This window comes from Ictidomys tridecemlineatus, chromosome 3, assembly GCF_052094955.1.
Source record: "Ictidomys tridecemlineatus isolate mIctTri1 chromosome 3, mIctTri1.hap1, whole genome shotgun sequence".
Classification (NCBI taxonomy): Eukaryota; Metazoa; Chordata; class Mammalia; order Rodentia; family Sciuridae; genus Ictidomys; species Ictidomys tridecemlineatus.
The window spans coordinates 25,415,337-25,422,375 of NC_135479.1; the positions used below are offsets into that span (position 1 = coordinate 25,415,337).

Here is a 7,039-nt window from a genome sequence, read left to right on the forward strand (position 1 = left end):
GCCTGTTTACTATTATTGGTGGCAGATAGGCTAAATTCTGTTTGGCATGTGCCAGCCTCTCTTGCCCTGCCTGAGACTCCAACCCACCACCTGCTCCCAGGACAGGATGAGACTTCCCACCCTCATGGTTTAGCCTGTCATTGCCTCTGCCTGGATGTTCCTTTCCACTGGTAAACTCCCAATCATCCTTCAAGTTTGGTCCCACTTGCTGTGCACCCCCTTATTAGGGTTTTTCTGACTCTAATCCTGTCTCTAGCAAGAATTAATTGGCCTCTTTTCCAATACATCTCTTATGGTTCTCCAAAGACTGCTGTGAGAGGCTGTGCAGGTTGTGTACTGAACAAGGGTAGCGCTTGAGGGGAGAGTGGAACTCAGCCTGTTTTTTTTTTTTAATCAATTTATTTATTATTTTTTTTAAAGAAAGAGTGAGAAAGAGAGGGGGAGAGAGAGAACTTTAATATTTATTTTTCAGTATTTGGCGGACACAGCATCTTTGTATGTGGTGCTGAGGATCGAACCCGGGCCGCACGCATGCCAGGCGAGCGTGCTACCACTTGAGCCACATCCCCAGCCCCTCAGCCTGTTTTGATCACTAAGCAACAGATCCTTGAGGGAGGCTGCACACCCTGGAAGAAGGAGGTTGGCTCCAGTTCTCCCAAATGGGCCAGCTGGGCACAGGGCAGCCCTGCTAGTTGGCTATGTGGTAGTTGATTGTGCTGTGAGCTCTTTGAGAAGGGGGCTGTGAAAGACAGTACTTGGCATGCAAATGGTCCTTAATAACTGTGCATTCACTCTGAGTCCAGGCCAGCTAAGACAGAGCTAAATAAGGGCTAGCATCGAGTATTTGGAGGGGACTCCCCTCATCCAGGAATCTCTTTGGTGGGTCCCAGCCAGGATGGCTTCAGAATCCCAGAATTTGCTACAGTTCTCTGGTTCAGCCTATTTCTCCCAAGCCTGGGCTGGCCTGTGGTCCTTCTCAGCACTCCAGAGAGGTATCTTGTTGACTCTTAAGTCTAAGGGCAGGATGCTTAATGCCTCACATTCTCTTTTGGGCTTTCCACTGTTGTTATCAAGTTCTTTCATACAAATGGGGTTTTACTGGGCTGGGGATATAGCTCAGTTGGTAGAGTACTTTCCTTGCACGCACAAGGCCCTGGGTTCAATCCCCAGTACCACAATTAAAAAAACTGATGGAGTTTTGCTTTTCATCCTCTTCATTTTATTACAGATACGGAAACTGAGGCAGTCTGGGCTTGCTCTAGATGACACTGAGAAGTAGTGGCAGACCAGCTTCCCAGTCAGTGACTTCCCATCTTCCCTGGGGCCTGATTGGGAAGAAGGGTGCAGGCAGACCCAGCATGGGCCTTTGGACAGAAGAGATGGCCTTCCATTTGCAGATGTAAAGGGGGTGACCTTAGCCCCTAAAGAATAAGGTAGTCTCATTTCACCATTTGCAAAATATTTGAAGCTGCCCCTCATAGGGCAAGGTAAACATTTCATGAAGTCCTGCTAAGAAAGTGCTCTGCACCGTATTTAATAAACTCTAACTTAATTGTGACTATTAGACCTCAGGAGCTCTGGACCTTGATGCAGGTCTCCTGGCTCCGGTGCCAGCTCCTGTCCTCGCGGGGCGCAGGAACCAACCCGCGGGGGGCAGGATGTGGTGGGCGCCCAGCGGGGACGAGGCAAGAGGCATCTGGCCGAGCCGAGAGGGCGGCGGAAAGCAGGGAGAGAAAACCCCAAAGGTCCGGAAGGCCGGGAGGCAGGCAGGGCACCGGCTGGAAACCGCGGCTATTTGCAGCGTCGCCCTCGGGCTGCGGTCAGGCTGGGGCTTTCAGTCCTGGCGGCCGAGCCCGCCGCCCCGCCCGGTGCCCTCGGCCACCCGGGCACGGCCTTGGCCGCTGCGTCCCGCTTCGCCTCGTCCTCGCGGCCCGGGCGGCAGCTGGGACTGGGCGCCGCTGCCAGCCGGGAGGACGAGGACAGGGAGGAGGGCAGGACGCGGGATGTCGGGTTTGGGTGTGACCCCGGGTGGACAGGGTAGGTTGAGGTGGGGCGCGACCTCCGGTAAGGCGGGCCGGGGCAGGTTCGGGTTCGGGCGACCCGGCCAGCGGGCAGTCTGGCAGGCTGCGTCCCGGGGACCCGCCTGGGGTGGCGCGAGGGCGGGGTGGGGGGCGGTGTGGCCGCGGGCGGGTGGCGGCCGCCCGGAGGCTCCCTGGGCGCCGGGTGGGCGCGCAGGATTGCTAAAGGCTGCGGTTTGGCTAGGACTGCAGAGCTGAGAAGAAAAAGGGCGCAGGAGGGAGGGACAGAAAAAAGAAAAAAAAAAGAAGAAGAAAAAGGAGCGGAGGGGGACGGAGAAGGAAACACGAGCTGAGGGCGGGATGCGCGGGAGACCCACATCCAAGCGCCCGCCCCAGCCAGAGGAGGTGGGGTCATTGGCCCATTTTACAGGTCACTTGGGGAGGTGGAGAGCCGTGAGTAAGGTCCCCACCTGTTGACTAGCAGAGGCGGGATTCCAATCCTGATCATCTGCCGCTTGCGTGCTTTTCCACGTTGACTGGGAGCCCCAAAGAGCAATAGAGGAGAAGCAGAAGGGTGAGGGGGTCTTGGCTGCCTCTTGGGGACCCTCAGGGGACAGGGAGCTGTTAGCTAACAATCTGGTTCTGCCACCCGGGTGACTGAGCCTCTGAGCGCTGCTTTCCTCTCTCCTGCGCTCTTCCAGCACCCCCGTGTGGAAGGTTCTGTCTGGCTGCCTCTTCCGCTTTCCTAGAACTCCTGGAGGTGCAAGAGCTGGGTCCTGGGCTCCCTCCCATGGCCTGTCCCTTGTATAGAGGGACAGGAGGTAAATGAGGGATTGGGCTGCCAGAGACAGGCCTTGGGAGGGTCCCCTGGGGCGGGACATGCAGTCCTACTATTAGCCAGGTAGTGGGTAAACACACCAGAGCCCAGGGCTGGGAGAATACTCTGTACCCTGTGCTTGGGCCTTTTCAGCTGTCATGGCTTTTGGGGATCTCTTTGGGGTTACATTGGGGCTCCCAGTCCTTGATTATGGATTTATTGAGCACAGGTAAGATGAGAGTTGTCAGAGAACTGAGATGAAGGAAGGGGACACACAAGACAGTTTTAACACAGTGTGGAGAGTGCCACGCAGACAGCTCCAGGGAGGAGCAAGAATCCCCAGGAGACTTTAATGCATTCCTGATGCAGGACACGTGCCCGCTGGTCCTTCTAAACCCACTTGGGGTTTAGAAGTAGAACTGTAAGCCCATCGCATAGATGGATCTAACCCTTGTCCCTTAGGCCCAGAGATTGTGGGGGCAGACTTCTCTGCCCACATTGGTGGCCAGCCTGCCTTGCTTCTGGGCATTTCTAGCTCCTCAGCTATGCCCATAGGAAGGGTCTGAAGGCATCACCCAATTTCAGAAATAGATTGTCACTGCTAGCTGATCAGAGTTAACAGTCCTTATCCCTATCTTATTACCAGGCCCTGCCCTGCCATCACATGCACAGCTGGCCCAGGAGTGCAGGGACCTGGGGTTGCTCACCCTGGCTCCTTCTTTCTCTATCGACTTCCTCTGAAAGGCCCACACTCACCCACATCTTTAGCAATCAGGTTCCATAAGGAAAAACAAACATGACCAGTGGAATTACTTGTCCACACGAAGGTTTTAAGTCAAGAGAAGTGAAGCAGAGCAGAGTGGTTAAGAATATTCTGGATTGGAGGCTGGAGATTGTAGCTCAGTGATACAGCACTTACCTAGCAGGCGGGAGGCCCAGAGTTCAATCCCTAACACTGGGGCGGTGTGGGGGGGGATTAGATTGGAATTCTGCCCCCACCACTCACCATCCTTGACCTTGGGCAAGTTATTTAACCATTATGAACTCCCTAAGCTCCTTCACCTTATTCATACAAAGGGAAAAATTATATACAGATCAGAGCAAGTGGATCAGAGGAGGAAGAGAGGAAGGGGAGGTACAGGGAAAGAGGCTGATGAAATTATGTGCGTGGATGAATATGGCATAACGAAACCCACTATTATATACCAAAAAGTAAATGAAAAAATTAAAAAATGACAGGGTAAGGGCATATATTAAGTTTTAATTCTTATTGTTCATTTCATAAAGTTGTCAGATTGAAAATAGTAAAAGTAGAATTTTTTTAAGAGAGAGAGGGAGGGGGAGAGAGAGAAAGAGAGAGAGAGAGAGAGAGAGAGAGAGAATTTTTATTTATTCTTTTTTTTTAGTTTTCAGCGGACACAACATCTTTTTTTTTTTTTTTTGTATGTGGTGCTGAGGATCGAACCCGGGCAGCACGCATGCCAGGCGAGTGCGCTACTGCTTGAGCCACATCCCCAGCCCAAAAGTAGAATATTTTAAAAGAAAACATAAAATCTTATTTTACATATAAACTTAAAATGTCATCAAAAAGTACATTTTTTTCCGGGATGGTGGTTTGTGCCTGTAATCCCAGGGGCTTCGGAGGCTGAAACAGAAGAATCTCAAGTTCAAAGCCAGCCTTAGCAATGGCAAGGTACTAAGACTCAGTGAGACCCTGTCTCTAAATAAAATAAAAACTAGGGCTGGGGATGTGGCTCGGTGGCTGAGTGTCCCTGAATTTAATCCCCAATACCCCCCACCAAAACAATACATTTTCGTTGAAAAAAATTAATAAATATACAGTGCTCATGTCAAAGGGTTGTTGGGGATTAAATAAGATAATGTATAAAAGAACTTCATGCAGCATCTGGCACATTATAAGCACTTAATAAATGACATAATTATTATTGCTGTTAATAATATAATTAAATGATAATATCCATCCGTGTTCCATGGGAAAGCCCAGATTGAGGAAAGTCGTTTTAGGTATTCCCTGATATTTTGCCATCAGGCCAAGTTTCCTAAGGACAGGAACTAGGTGTCTCCCATCAGATTAGGAGCTCCCTGTGGCTGGTCTTTTCTGTAGACAAGGTCTGATGTACCAGACCTTAGCAGTGGATTTAGAAGCCTTGGGCTGAGGCTGAGGGAGGCTGGTGCAGCCCCCTTTTGGGAGTGGGTCCCAGTCCTGCCCCTTGCCTCGAATGTGGCGCTGAAGAAGTCTCCCTGGGGCCGGGGTGCTTTCTTCTCCCCGAGTCTGCATGCAATAATGGCACCTGACTCTGACCCCATTAATGAATGCAGAGAAACTCATGATTAAAATCAGCCTTTTCTTCCTGGATCTTGGTTAGTGAGTGCAGGAGAAAAGTGAAGGGCTAATTGAAAATATAATTATAATGCACTGTCTTTTGTCTACCAAGTGGAGCCTCCAGACCCCACTGTCTGCAGAACAGTTTGTTTCTCCTGTCGGGGAGGACTCCTGAGACAGCCACGTGGAGACAGTGCCGGTGGGCGGGGAACTGGGCTGGTTGGCGGCGCGTGAGGGGCTTGAGCTGCCCATTCGGGGTTGATCCTCTGCTCTGCTCTTCTGACCACTGTCTGGAATACCTGATCTGACAGAACTGGCCGGGGAGGGCAACTGTGGAGGATGAGGTGCTGCCCATGCCCTTCTTTCCCCTCCCTGGAGGTACCCAAGCTCACCTGTAGTCTGGGTAGTATAGGGGTCGGTCTAGGGATAGGGAAGGAAGAACTTCAGTCCCCTTTTGGTCTGATGTATGAGCCCTGGAACAGGGAGTAGAGATGCATATAGAGGGCAAGGTAAAGATTCTGAGTTCTGTCAGGTGCAGTGGCCCACGCCTGTAATTCCAGTGGCTCAGGAGGCTGAGGCAGGAGGATCATGTGTTCAAAGCCAGCTTCAGCAAAATAGAGGTGCTAAGCAACTCAGTGAGACCCTGTCTCCAATAAAATACAAAATAGGGCTGGGGATGGGGCTCAGTGGTTGAGTGCCCCTGAGTACCCTGGTACCTGCTCCCCCCAAAAAATATTCTGAGTCCTCTGGGCCAGTGTGATCCCAGGAAGAGCCCAGGACTGGAGCCGGGGCCCTCGGCTCTGCTCCTCCTGGCTGGGCCTGCTCCCTGTTCCTGCACTCTGATCCTGCAGACAAAAGAGCAAGGTGTTAGGGCACTCGTGATCTATGCTTGGCACTAGAGGTGGCAATTAAGGAACTTGCCATTAGGAACTGTCCCATCTCTCCATCTCAGCAAGCACCCTCCTCTGTCTCCAGACTCCTCCCTGTCCACTCTCTGATGTCTGTTTCTCCTTCTGCTCTGAGTGACCCTGGGGAAGAGCCTTTGCTCTGGGATCACCTGGAAAACAGACAAGTTTGTTGAATGGAAAGATCTGAGATTCTAAGTGAGGTGGATGGAGATGCCATTGGAGTATGGGCAGTGTGGGATGGTGAGTGAGGATGCATGCAGTTAGGGCATGAGAGGAGTCGGCTGAGTTCTGCCTTGATGGTGAAGTAAACCATCAGAGGCAGGGCTGCCCTATGCAGTGGTGCAGGTTGAGTACAAGGATACTTTGTGTCTCTGTGCACAAGGATACTTTGCTGAGGCCGAAGATAGTAGCTGAAATTTGGTCCCTGCTCAGGCACCAAACCAACCACTTGGGCTTGACTGCACCCCTGGAAAAGCTTTCTCTAGTTCTCACAGAGATGCCTATGCGCTAACACATGCCTGGGTAAAACCAAAGAGGATGGTGAAATATATACCTCAGAGCACTCCTTGTCCCCAAGAAGGCATTGAAGTGCCTGTGCCAGGCACAGAATGTCAGGTAAAAATAAGATGTGTCACACTCCCTCGGAAACTCCCATGAGTCTGGGGAGAGAAGCATGTGGCTGAGATGAAGCACTTTGACCGTCTGTCAGAACACAGCATGTGGCAGTATAAGAGGCATTGGGGCTCATAAAAAGGGACCTTTGTCATGAGAGGTTTCTGGTCAACCTGAGCCCTTTGGTCTTCAGTAGAACTTTGTACTGTGCATGGTGGATGCACAGAGGGGGGGATTTTGCTGGGAGGGTCAGGAAGAGTCCTCAGAGGAGATGTGGACTAGTGGACACAGAGCAGCACGGACGGGGTGGGTGGCCTAGGCGGTGGGGATGGCACAAACA

At 51.8% G+C, this 7,039-nt stretch overlaps 1 long non-coding RNA gene across 1 annotated transcript; it reads right to left on the reverse strand.

Moving 5' to 3' along the window:
- Positions 1 to 1,196: 1,196 nt before the first annotated feature.
- On the reverse strand, positions 1,197 to 2,797 carry LOC144376065 (uncharacterized). The gene is made up of 2 exons (XR_013436107.1): positions 2,489 to 2,797; positions 1,197 to 1,421 (listed from the first exon to the last, which is right to left on the reverse strand). It is a non-coding gene; the product is annotated as an uncharacterized LOC144376065 (long non-coding RNA).
- Between the last annotated feature and the right edge of the window lie 4,242 nt (positions 2,798 to 7,039).